This window comes from Prionailurus bengalensis, chromosome C2, assembly GCF_016509475.1.
Source record: "Prionailurus bengalensis isolate Pbe53 chromosome C2, Fcat_Pben_1.1_paternal_pri, whole genome shotgun sequence".
NCBI classification, from domain to species: Eukaryota; Metazoa; Chordata; class Mammalia; order Carnivora; family Felidae; genus Prionailurus; species Prionailurus bengalensis.
This window is the reverse complement of record NC_057350.1, coordinates 93,460,165-93,473,040: the sequence shown is the minus strand read 5'-3', so window position 1 is coordinate 93,473,040 and position 12,876 is coordinate 93,460,165. Positions and strand designations below refer to the sequence as shown.

At 36.6% G+C, this 12,876-nt stretch overlaps 1 protein-coding gene across 3 annotated transcripts in view; it reads left to right on the top strand.

Annotated features, from left to right (window-relative positions):
• Positions 1-12,876, top strand: part of NLGN1 (neuroligin 1) — an 843,034-nt gene that overhangs the window by 177,595 nt on the left and 652,563 nt on the right. The window lies entirely within an intron of this gene.

The window sequence follows — 12,876 nt, the reverse complement described above, 5'->3', positions numbered from 1 at the left end:
TGTACAATCAAGAAAATGATAAAATACCAAAAAGGTAAGCTAGTAAGTGAGAAAGTGACCTTTCCTCTCATATAACTTCAGGGGGGAATGAATTCATTAGAAAATTCTTCTTCATCATTCTTTTGATGGTCGGTTCCATCGGCTGTATGAGAGAGTTGGCAAAGAGGTGTGTAAGGCTGTGCTATTTACTTTGGCAACTTCGAACTCATTTATAATTAGCCTGAGGACAAAATCTGTAGATACCTACTTCAGTCTGTGTGGTTTAGAGTCCAAATCTATTGTGCTTTTATGTTAAGCAGTTCAAACAATTATTTTGCTTTGGTATTTAATATATCTTATTATTAATACATAAATTTTGATCATTCATTGGCTGTTTGTATATTACTCCAAAGTCTAAATAACAAAGATTTTAAATGTAGCTTTCTATATAGATAGCTTTTCTTAAACCAGATAAAACTAAATTTTAGAGCTTGACTTTAAGCAGAGGAGTAGAATTCTTTTTTCCAAACTTTTAACTTTTTTCCTTCTCTATCATGGAAGGTCTCTTTTGGTCACTTCATGAAATCATAGTATTCTGGTTTAAGAAGATATTAGTCATTTATAATATCTATCTATCTATGCCAATATTTATCTCATATGGACTCTAAGTTCTTCAACAGAATTCTAGATGTTTATAAATGATGATTCAGGAAGTATAGGAATAGGTGTGCTGCATTTTATAGGTGATAAGATATTTTGGTTTGTTATTATTTATCTTTTTAAAAAAAAATTGTGTGTAGTCATCTTCCAAGGCGGGTGAACCCCCATCCCTGTGCCAAGTACATTATAATCCGTGCATACTGTATTCATCCAAAACTATTTCTTAATTGCTTAAATCATGCACTATGCAAAGGAGTCAGTAATGAATGAAACGAAGATCTTTCTTCTCATAGAACTTACTGCATTCAAGTAAATATACAAAGAACAAACCATTTTCTCCACTTTAGTCTGCATAACAGGATCTTATACTTCGTTCAAGAGATCCCTTGCTATAGTTTTTAAATAGAGCTTTTGGGGGCGCCTGGGTGGCATAGTCGGTTGGGCGTCCGACTTCAGCCAGGTCACGATCTCGCGGTCTGTGAGTTCGAGCCCCGCGTCAGGCTCTGGGCTGATGGCTCAGAGCCTGGAGCCTGCTTCCGTTTCTGTGTCTCCCTCTCTCTCTGCCCCTCCCCCGTTCATGCTCTGTCTCTCTCTGTCCCAAAAATAAATAAACGTTGAAAAAAAATTTAAAAAAAAATTAAAAAAAAAATAAATAGAGCTTTTGTAATATTATCCTGTTCAGTTGAAGGGGGAAAACATTTTACCAATAGGCTCCCACTCATTTAAAACAGGTCCTAGTTGCACTTTTCAATCTATCTTTTTATATTTCCCATGATAGTTTCAGCCATATGTTAATTACTCTCTAGATATTTCTTCAGGGTTTTATCCTTGCAAAGTGAAACATGGGGGCTTAAAATGGGATGGCTGTCAACACTTGGCCAAATGGGCAGATAACGTGTGACAGAAACTGGAATTTGGATGTAGAGGACAGATGTAATTTATCACCAACAAATTTATGAGAAAAGATACTGCTATCCTTATTATATAAATAAGAAAGTAGGTTCTCAGGTTAAGTGTTCTGACCCAATTTCTATTGCCAGTAAGTGATAGGTTTGTCTCTAGTTCTTGCTTCTATTAGATGCATTTCCATCGTGTTAAATTACTTCTTCTAGAGATTTCTTTTTTGATTTTAAGTTTATTTATTTATTTTGAGAGAGAAAGAAAGAGAGAGAAAGAAAGAAAGAAAGAAAGAAAGAAAGAAAGAAAGAAAGAAAGAAAGAAAGAGAAAGAAAGAAAGAAAGAAAGAAAGAAAGAAAGAAAGAAAGAAAGGGGAGGGTCAGAGAGAGAGAGAGGGAGAGAGAGAATCTCGAGCAGGCTCCATGTAGTCGCAGAGCCAGATGTGGGGCTCCATCTTACGGTTCTTGAGATCAAGACTGGAGCTGAAATCAAGAGTCGGATGCCTAACCTACTAAGTCACCTAGGCACCCCTCCTCTAGAGATTTCTATAGCTTTGGTAATATATCATATCTCTCTACCTTATTGATCTTCCCTTCCTTTTTTTCCTTTCAAAAATGTCATGAATTCCTTTTATTCTACCTGTTGACTCTATTTTAGGTAAATTTCATGCTCCCGTTAATTGAATTGGGTCAAGACAATGATAGCAACTGATTTCCAGAAAACATGCTAGTAACCATTGTAGTTACTCAGATCTTCAATCCTACACATAATTTTATTACTGTCTAGGCCAAAATCTCAGCATATTTCTCCTGGCTACTATCAGGAGTAGCTTTAATTTGCTTATGTTTCATTTTGTTTCTTTAGTTTGCTGTCTTGTGAGAGTTGCCAACAAACAGAAGAGTGGTCAAATATTAGGCAGTAAACATGAGAAGGAGGAACAAGGGACCCAGAGAATCCACAAACAAATTGATTGGCTCATGGATACCCTAGAGTTGTGTAGCTTTGCATTTCTCCAGCACTTTGACTGTTATTTGCATAGCTCTTCTGAGATGAATACAGAATTGATTTTCCTTTCTGCAGTCAGTGGTGAGAAATTGTTAACCTAATTTTCTCATTTACCTCAATTTTTAATGTACAGAAAATTAGAATCTTAATAGACAACTCTTGCATAATTGTTTACTCCTTGAGCATTTTATTCTTGATTTTCATAAGTATTTTACTTGTGCATTCTCCGTTTAGTAGTCATTACCTGAGATAACATTGAATTCATTCAAGAGTCTTTTCCACACATTTAGGGTCTATCTGGTTCTTTGTTGTACATAGAGACTGATTTTTCCCTAATTAAATATGTATAACACTACTCCTTTCGTTGTTAATGTGTTTAAAAGGAGATTATATTCCAGAATGCTCTCCTTCTTGCCTCATATATTTTTAACAAATTTATTCATCTAACAAATATTTATTGAGTCCTTACTCTGTGCCAATTAGAGTACTGTTCTAAGACCCAGAGATACATTACATCCGTGAAAAAATTAAAAAAAATAAAAATAAAATAAAAAAATCCTTGACCTCCTGGAGCTTACATCTAGTGTGTGGAGACAAATTATAGACAATAAACACAATTAACAGTTAAAGTTAAAAGGTGTAAGAAGATGAGAAATCAACAGAGTATGGAGGATCAGGAGTGCTGATGTGATGGATGAAGGTAATTTTAAATGAGATACTTAGCATAGCCCTCATTCCAGCAAAGACCTGAAGGAGATGAAGTGGTTATCTGGGGAGGTGAAGTGGATATTCAGAGAAAGAGGAGAATAAAGAGCTAGTACAAAGGAATTAAGGTGACAGTTTGTGTTGTGTAGTTAAGGAACAATTATGACTGTTGTATATATGAAAGGGGAGAGAGAGAGAGGCAATGAGATTCAGAATGATCCAACTTTTTATTAAAGAGGTAATGCCAGCACAGCAAATGAAACTATGAACAAAATTAAAAGGTAACCTACTGAGTGGGGAAAAATACTTGCAGATGATATATCTGATAAAAGGTTAATATTCAAAATATATAAAGAGCTTATGCAACTCAACACCAAAACAAAAGCCCTACAAACAATACAATTTAAAAGTGGCAAAGGACCTGAATAGACATTTTTCCAAAGAAGAGATACAGATGGCCAGCAGACATGTGAAAAAATGCTCAACATCACCAATCATCAGGGAAATGCAAATCAAAACCACAACAAGGTATGATCTTATACCTGTCAGAGTGGCTAATATCAAAAAGACAAGAAAAGACGAGTGTTGGCAAGAATGTAGAGAAAAAGGAACCCTTGTGCACTGTTGGTGGGGATGCAAATTGGCATAGCTATTGTGGAGAACAGTATGAAGTTTCCTCAAAAAATTTAAAAGAAAATTACCATACAATCCAGTAATTCCACTACTGGGTGTTTACCCAAAGGAAACAAAACCACTAATGCAAAATGATACATAACGCCTATGTTTGTTTTAACATTATTTATAATAGCAACCTATTATGGATATGGAGATATGGAAGCAACCTAAATGCTCAACTATATGATTTTATTTATGTGTGGAATCTGAACAATAAAGAAAAAACAAACAAATGAACAAAGCTAAAACAGACCCATAAATACAGAGGACAAACTGATGGTTTACCGGAAGGGAAAGGGTTAAGAGGATGGGCAAAAATGGATGAAGGAGAGTGGAGAAGTACAGGATTCCAGTTATAGAATGAATAAGTCATTGGGATGAAAGATTCAGCAAAGGGGAAGAAAAAGTTATTATGGCTGATGAATTGAGAGTAGATTGTAGAAGAGTGTGGGGAAACCGGGAGAGCAGATAAGAGGCTATTATAGTCCAGACAACATAGAAGCCTGGTCCAGCCTCAGTCCAGGGAAATAACAATGGACGTGATAGTCTCGATGTATTTTGAAGGTCACATTCCCCCCTCCCCAATTAAATTGCTATGGGCTGTGAAAGAAAATGAGTCAGAGAAGATTCCTAGATTTTTTTGTCTAAGTCCTTACAATAATAAATAAACTTGCCATCAATTACTATGGGAAAAAAAAGGAATGTAGAATGGTTTAGAGGACGTGTTAAATTTGAGATCATTTTTAGACATTCAAGTACAGACATCAAGGAACCAGTTTGAAGTTCAAGAGAGAGGTATAGGAGGAATACATTTAGGAATCATTGTGTATAGAAGGTAAAGAATTAAAGTCATGAGGCTGAGTGAGAATGAAAGGAATTGAATGAAAATAGAGAAAAGAAAAAGACACCAAAGGCCAATCCATGAGACATTCCAACATTAAGAGGGCTGGAAGAGAAAGAAAGCAATGGAGACTGAAAATGTGTTACATGTGAGATGGAAGGTAAGCCAAGATTTTGTTGTTGCTGTCCTAGAAGCTAAGTAAAGAAAACGCATCAGAGTAAACACAGTTATCAACTCTATCAAATGGACTTTTGTGGAGTCTGATGCACTGGAGTGGAGTCTAAGAAAAAAATGGGAGATTTGGAGTCTCTGAGCATAAATAACTATTTTAAGGAGTCTTGCTATAAAAAAAAGAAGAAAAAAATGGGAACAAAGGAAAATAGAGGTTGATTTTGTTGCTGTATGTTAAGATGAAAGAAAGAAATATTTGTATCGTAGAAAGAGAACAATTTAAAATATAGAAGATGGTAGACTGCTAAAATAACATTCTTATAGAAAGATGTGATCTAGTACACATTTGGAGGTTTTGGATTAAAAAGAGCATAGGCAGATAATTTAAATTAATATTAATAACTAAAAAGAGTTCATGAGTGGGATTCCATGGGTAGAAGTGGTAGTAGGATTCTATTTTCATCTGAGTATTTAAAAAAAATTAATGTTTATTCATTATCGAGAGACAGAGAGAGACAGAGCATGAGCACGGGAGGGGTAGAAAGAGGGGGAGACACAGAATCTGAAGCAGGCTGCAGGCTCTGAGCTGTCAGCACAGAGCTGGACGCAGGGATCGAACTCACGACCTACAAGATCATGACCTGAGCCGAAGTCGGATGCTCAATTGACTGAGCCACCCAGGCGCCCCGTATCTGATTATTTTTATTTTGTTTGGTGTGTAATATTAAAGGGAATGGGAATAGAATTAACATTGGCAAGCTCTTACTTTGTTCTAGAATTTAGCCTCATTAATTTAATATCATAACAATCTTATGAGATTCTTATTACCATATTACAAATGCAGACATGGAGGACCAAAGAGGTTAAACATCTTGTCCTAAAATATGTAATTTGTTGGTGACCAATTATATTTTCTTTGAGGAGACTATTTTTGAACAGAATAGAACAAAACAATACAACAGCAACAACAGCAATCCTGTTTATGCGGGATCCCAGATCAAACAGAAAATGAAATTGGTGGCCAGTAGAAAAAAAAAATCATTATATACTGGAATAATTACAACATCTGGTTCATTTGGGGGTTCAAAGATGAATGGGAAGCCAGATTGTACCAGAGATTTGGGATCACATTTGAATTAGTAGCCTTGGACAGATGTGGTTGTCTTCTAAAAGCTCAACAGTTTAAGTTGGAACTCTGGAATGAAGTAGATCTAAAGCGTTGTAAAGTTTTAAAAGAGTAACATCAATTGTTCCATTGTTTACTGACAGGCAGAGAGAGTCTTCTGAAGCGGATGATTAAAAGACCATTATAGTTGTCCAACTCAATTTTTCCAGAGAATAAATACCTTTTTTTCTTATAGAAACTGGGGTTGAAGTTGAAAACATGTAAGACTTATGTTACCAGCAAAAAGAGTTATTCCGCAAAATAAATCCTTTGTAGAAACTGCTTTTCTTTCTCCTATCCAATGTATAATAAATAATATATTTTCTTTCATGTATTGTTTTCACATATGGGACATGCTACTAGCTTAACAATTATGATATAATTGTTGCTTTAATTCATTTCTACATTACTTATCATTACAGATTTTGTTGATAATCTTTTGGTTTTTAATATTTCTTCTATGAATGCTCTTCTTTTTCTTCCCCATCATGGTGGTACATGCTAAAATAGTTTAGGAAATGACCAATTTTAAAAATCACACCAGTATATAAATTTGCTAGAAGCAATCATATGAACTCATTCTAGATTTGATCATCTTAAATTCTTGACTAGATGTGGAAACATAATTTCTACTCATCAATCTTCTCATAGCCATTTCTAAGAGGACAGAGTACTTAATGTAACACTTCCTATATTAGTTTCCTGGGACTGCTGTAACAAATTGCACAAATTGTGGGGCTTAAAATAGCAGATATTTATTTTCTCACAGTTCTGGAGTTGAAAAGTCCAAAATCAAGGAGGTGACAGGGTTGATGATTTCTGGAGCTTCTGAAGAAGAATCTCCCTGCCTCTCTCTGAGCTTCTGGTGGTTGCCAAACCTCCCGGGCATTCCTTGGCTTGTAGATGCATCTCTCTGATTCTACCTCTGTTGTCACATGGCTTTCTTCCCTGGGTCTCCCTGTTGTCTGTGAGTCTTCACATGGCCTTCTCATAGGATGCCAATGACAGGATTTATGGCCCACCATAATCCAGTATGACCTTATCTTAATTACATTTTCAAAGCCTCTGTTTCCAAATAAGGTCATTGTCTTACTTTGCTAGGACTGCCATAACAAAGTATCACAAACTGTATAGTTTAAACAACAGGAAATTTTTGTCTCAAATTTCTGGAGGCTGGAAGTCTGAGATCAAGGGGTCGTGAGGGTTGATTCCTTCTGAGGGCTATGAAGAAGAATCTGGTCTAGGTCTCGCTCCTTGGGCTTACAGATGGCCGTCTTCTCTCTGTGTCTCTGTGCATGGCATTATCCCTGTATGTATATCCGTGTTCAAATTACCCCCTTTTAAAATCTGTTTTTTTAATTGACATATAATTGACATATAACATTAATTTCAAACGTACAACATAACATATGATATTTGTATTTATTCTGAATTGATCACCACACCCAAGTCTAGTTAACGTCATCACCATACATAAGTACAAAAATTCTTTTTCTAGTGACAAGAACTTTTAATATTTACTCTTAACAACTTTCAAGGGTGAAGTACCATATTATTAACTATAGTCACCAGCTGTATATTACATGCCATGACTTACTTATTATATAACTAAAAGTTTGTACCTTTTGACCTTCTTCATCCATTCTTCCCACCCCTCACCCTCACCTCTGGCAACCACCAATCTGTTCTTTATATCTATAAGCTTGTTTTTTGTTGGTTTGTTTGTTTAATTTCAGGTATAGGTAAGATCATACAATATTTATCTTTCTCTGTCAGACTTATTTCACTTAGCATAATGCCCTTAGAATCCATTCATTTGTCACAAATGGCAAAACTTCATTCTTATTTATGGCTAAAGAGTATTCTTGTGTGTGCATGCATGTGTGTGTGTGTGTGTGTGAGTGTGTGTGTGTGTGTGTCTCTGCGTGCATGTGGGTTATTACATCTTTTTTTTTTATTTTTCCATTTATCCATCGATAGACACTTGGGCTGTTTCCATATCTTGCCTATTGTAAATAATACTGCGATGAACATAAGGGTGTATAAACCTTTTCCAATTAGTGTTTTAATTTGCTTCAGATAAATACTCAGAAGTAGGAGTTACTGGATTGTGTGGTAGTTCTATTTTTAATTTTTGAAGGAACCCTTTTGCTGCTTTCCATAGCAGCTGTGTCATTTACATTCCCACCAACAGTGCATGATGGTTCTCTTTTCTCTACATCCTCAACAATACTTGTTATTTCTTATCTTTTTGATATAGCCATTCTGACAGGTGTGAAGCGATATCTCATTGTGGTTTTGATTAATATTTCCCTGATGATAGGTGATGTTGAACATCTTTCCTTGTGCTTGTTGGACATCTTGTATGTCTTCTTTGGAAAAATACCTATTCAGATACTCTGCCCATTTTTAAATAGGATTGTTTTTTTGTTATTGAGTTGTCAAATTACTTTTTGTTTTATAAGGATACCAATCATATTGGATAGGGTCCACCCTAATGACCTCATCTTAACAAATTTTATACATATATATATATATATATATAGAGAGAGAGAGAGAGAGAGAGAGAGAGAGAAAGAGAGAGAGAAAGAGAGAGAGAGACCTTCTTTTCAAATAAGGTCACCTTCTGAGGTACTCAGGGTTAGAACTACAACATATTTGGGGGGGCACAATTTAACCTATAAAGTGAAATGCTGAGGTTCTAGTTAGACATGAATTCTTGAGGGACACTAAGCACTGAATCCCCCTAAAAATTTCAAAATGGGTCATCATTATATCCATTTTATAGGTTTCTTGTTTAAGTTAAATAACTTACCCAAGGTCACATGCTGCTAGTTAGGAGCTGGGGCTTCTTTTAAAATCAGAACTCAAATGTAATATTCAGGCCCTCCAACACCTGTAGATTCTTTGTGCTCTCCTGAGAAGTTTCTTTAATTTGTTTTTTCAGTATTTTTTTATCAAGAGAGGATGCTATGCATTAGTTTAGATACTTTTAAATATGCAAGTGTTTGATCTGTGATAAAATGATTCTGATTTTTTTAAACTTTCCCTGAATTTTAAACATTTTATCCAGATGGTTACTTACATGCAAATATGGTTTCAGTTAAAATTAAGATCCTATAAATTTAACATTGTAGTAGCATTGATTTTCAATACTATCTCATTTGTCATATTTAGGCAGTTGAACAAAGTTCTTTTTAAAATGATTTTTAAATTTAAGAACTATTTCTTTGTTTGCTGTAATTGTGTTCATCTGGTATCTATGTAATGATGGCATTAGAGCAATTTAATTACAGTCCTTAATTTTCATTAAAGCATGTAAAATGTGGCAAGAATCAGTTTTAAACAATTACGAAAAGAAATCTTAATGAAAGGAGTTGGGGTCATTGCAGCTGTAATTTGGAAAATTATAAAATCTGATTAATCAACAGTCCTAATTTTCTGCTTCTCATTTGAGGACAAAAAAAAAAAAGTTCATCTTCTCTTTTATCTCTTTTCTTTGAGGTAAAGACTTTTGGAACAGTTAGGCCAAAAAAGAAATTACATGTTGTCTGCTAGTCTTAGGAGGGTGATACAAAAGCATTTTCCCTCTCTTCTCTTTCTCTCACAAAAGAGTTCCTATTCTGTTTCCCCCAAAAACTTCTGGGTTCCTCTTCTAGAATCTTTCCAACTTCCTCAAAGTGGAAGTGGAAGGAGGAAGAGAGGGAATAGAGGGATAAATGAGTGCAGCACAGGTATGACATGAGGACAAATATAACCCTGAAAGGTAGATAAGAAGCATGAATATAAATTGTAAATATAGCTGTTCCCAGGAAAGGAGGAGGGAAGCCTAGGTAGAATTATTAAGAACACATATGCTTCTTCTGATTTGGATTCCTGGGCCTTTCTGGAATAGATATGTCCCTGTGAAGTGGATCTTTGGAGAGGAATGCCTATAGCTCGTGCTAAGTTTGCATTCCTGCAAAGTTCCTACTCACCGTTTTCCTCAGCTCATCATCTTTGCAGGCAGTGAGTTCAGGCTTCAGTTTGTAGCTCTAAGCTTTCATCACAAAGATTAATATTGTCCCTTTGGCACAATAATTTACAGGCCAGGCAGAGCCTGAGGTTTCTGACCTGCCTTTGAGCTAGGTAACCAAGGAGCCTGACAGTGCCTCTGTTGACCTACCCCCCAAGTCCCCACCATCGCACACCCCTACACTCCCACACATCCCAACACCACCAGGACAGCTCGGCTTTCATTCCTTACACATGTAGGGAAAGTCCACCTATAGTGCCAAGATTTCTCTAAAAAAAGAAGAAAAAAAAGTGGGGGGAAGTGAGATTTTTTTCTTTTGTTATTAAAAAAAAGTTTGGCATTTATTTAGGGAATTAACTTTGTTTCCATGGAAACTAAAATATCTATAAATTTGGATTTTGAAGAGAAAACAATTTTTCTATAATGACCATTTAAAATATTTTGTATTCCAATTCACTCTGAAAAGCTAGGGATGATATTTGGGCTTATTTCTGTTTCTATAGTGTGAAGGCCTTTGGCCACCTGTCCAGCTCAGCAAAGGCGTTTTGGGGAGGGGGGCGCAAACAAAACCTTGTAAAATGTTTACTGGGTCCTCAGATTGTCGTTAAGTAGAGTCTTTGACTATCAGAATGATGCTTCTCTCTCTTTCTCTCTTTCCTTCTTCCTTTCGTTGTCTCCCTCTCCCTCACTCTCTCCCTCTCTCCCTCCCTCTGTCTCTCTCTGTAGTATTGATGTTGCTTTGGCTTAGTTTGTGTTCTGTGTCCAGAAGGCACTGTCTTAAATTTCCTACATGGCCATTCTCTGTCTCTCTCTTGAGCCTACCATAGGCAAAATATATGTCCCCAACTACTGGAGGCTCAGTTGGGCAGGACAGATTTATTCTTCGCCCTCAGGGAGCTTCCTTTGCAGTGAGAAGCCACCAGTAACAAGAAATCTGATATTGTTGTAGGTGGCCATGTCAATATTACCAAGTAAATGTAAGCCTTATTTGTATTAAAATCTCAAAACCAAATGAGGAAATGGCTCTTTCTGTGGGGGGAAAAAAAGGTAATGAAGCTGATATTTGGCACTGTGTTCCCTGTAATAAAACATTTAATTAAATCTTTAAATGTGTATGGAGCACAAAATATGCACATCAGAATAAAACACATCAGGCATAACTAAAACTATAATTATATCAGCCCTGTGCCTGAGCCCACCTCCGTTGCTCTGCCAAGAAACAGTGCTTTAAAACTTTCTATCCATCTGTTAAAAAAACCCCAAAAAACTGCACTGTACCTATACAAATCTCTGGAAAGCTTGAGAATGCTTTGGCTACTGATATAGCAGCTGCTGAGTTACTGGGCTATAGGCTGTCTCTTCTGGAGGTAAATTAACAGCTGCTGCGCTGTAGTTCTTTCCACACTTCTGTTGAGTGTCTTCTCTGCGCAGGGCCCTGTGGTAGGCCCCAGACACACAGAGATAAAAGAAGGGCCTGAAAGGGCTGCCCTCAAAGCACTCACTAACTCTTGGAGGTAGCGGATTCGGAAACAGAAAATAGCAAAGTAGTAAGTGCCCTGAGGAATGGAAGCAGGGGGCATGATGGGGACGCATAGGAGAGATATCTGTGGTTTAGAGATGTTCTGTAGTAGAAAGTTGTCCCTGATGTGACCACTCAGGAATAAATATTGTTATCCGTCTAGTCTAGTGTGGTGTGTGGGACCATTGTACTGAGTTACTCCAGACTGAAATGTTTGTGTTTATTTAAAATGTGTGTTTGTTTGTATGTGTCGGAGGACATGTATGTATGTATATCCATGTGTCTCCTCCTCTTTTCTGGGTTGTCTCCTTTTACTGCTCTCACTTTGCCAGGCTGTAGAAACGCTGCCTACCCACTTCTGAGGTGATTAAAACTGTCATGGGTTGGAAGACTGAGCAACCACACTTTAAAAAACACACAAACAAAAAACTTGTTTGTGAAAGAAAAACAAATAGACTTAAAAAAAGTGTCTGCGCTAAGTAGTCCATAACAACTTAAATATGTAGGCTTTGTTCAAAAATAATCTTTAAATTTCATATTCTGAATAAATGAGGCTGCTGAAGAGGTAGCTTCCGAATACATGAGGCAAACACCTCACCTATTGATTTTGAAGCTGACTGTGCTTCACTAGTTGTGAAGCTATAGGAGCCAACCCTTTCTCTTCACAAAGTCACCTCTCGGACATGTGTACAGACATTGCTTACCTCTGATACTCAGGACATTGCAGACATTATCCTTCCATCCTGGTGCACCTTTTCCCTTCTTCTCCACTTCCCTCACCTTCACCTGGAGCCACTTGTCTGAACCACTGTAATAGCCTCATACCAGGTCTTTCCATTTCCATTCCTGCTCCTGAATTCCATTCCTCATATGATGACTCCGTGATGACTCCTGCCCACTTCTGCAGTCTCCTTCCGTATATTTCCCCTTGCTCTCTACACTCTAGCCTTGTTGATCTCCTTTTGGTTACCGATCTGTATCCTACTTCAGGACCCTTGAACTTGCTCTTCCTTCTAACTTGAATATACAGCATCTACCTCTTTTCTTGTCTAAGTCTTATAATTCAAGTCTTGGTAAATTGTCAGCCTTTGCTGAGCACTGTTAAAGTAGCCTCTTTTCACCCAGGTATTCTTTTACATACCCAGGATTATTTCTTTTATTACATTTTATCTCCATATGAAATTATCTTGTTCATTTATGTGCTTACATATTTACTCTCTGTCTGCCCCAGAAGAACATTTTTC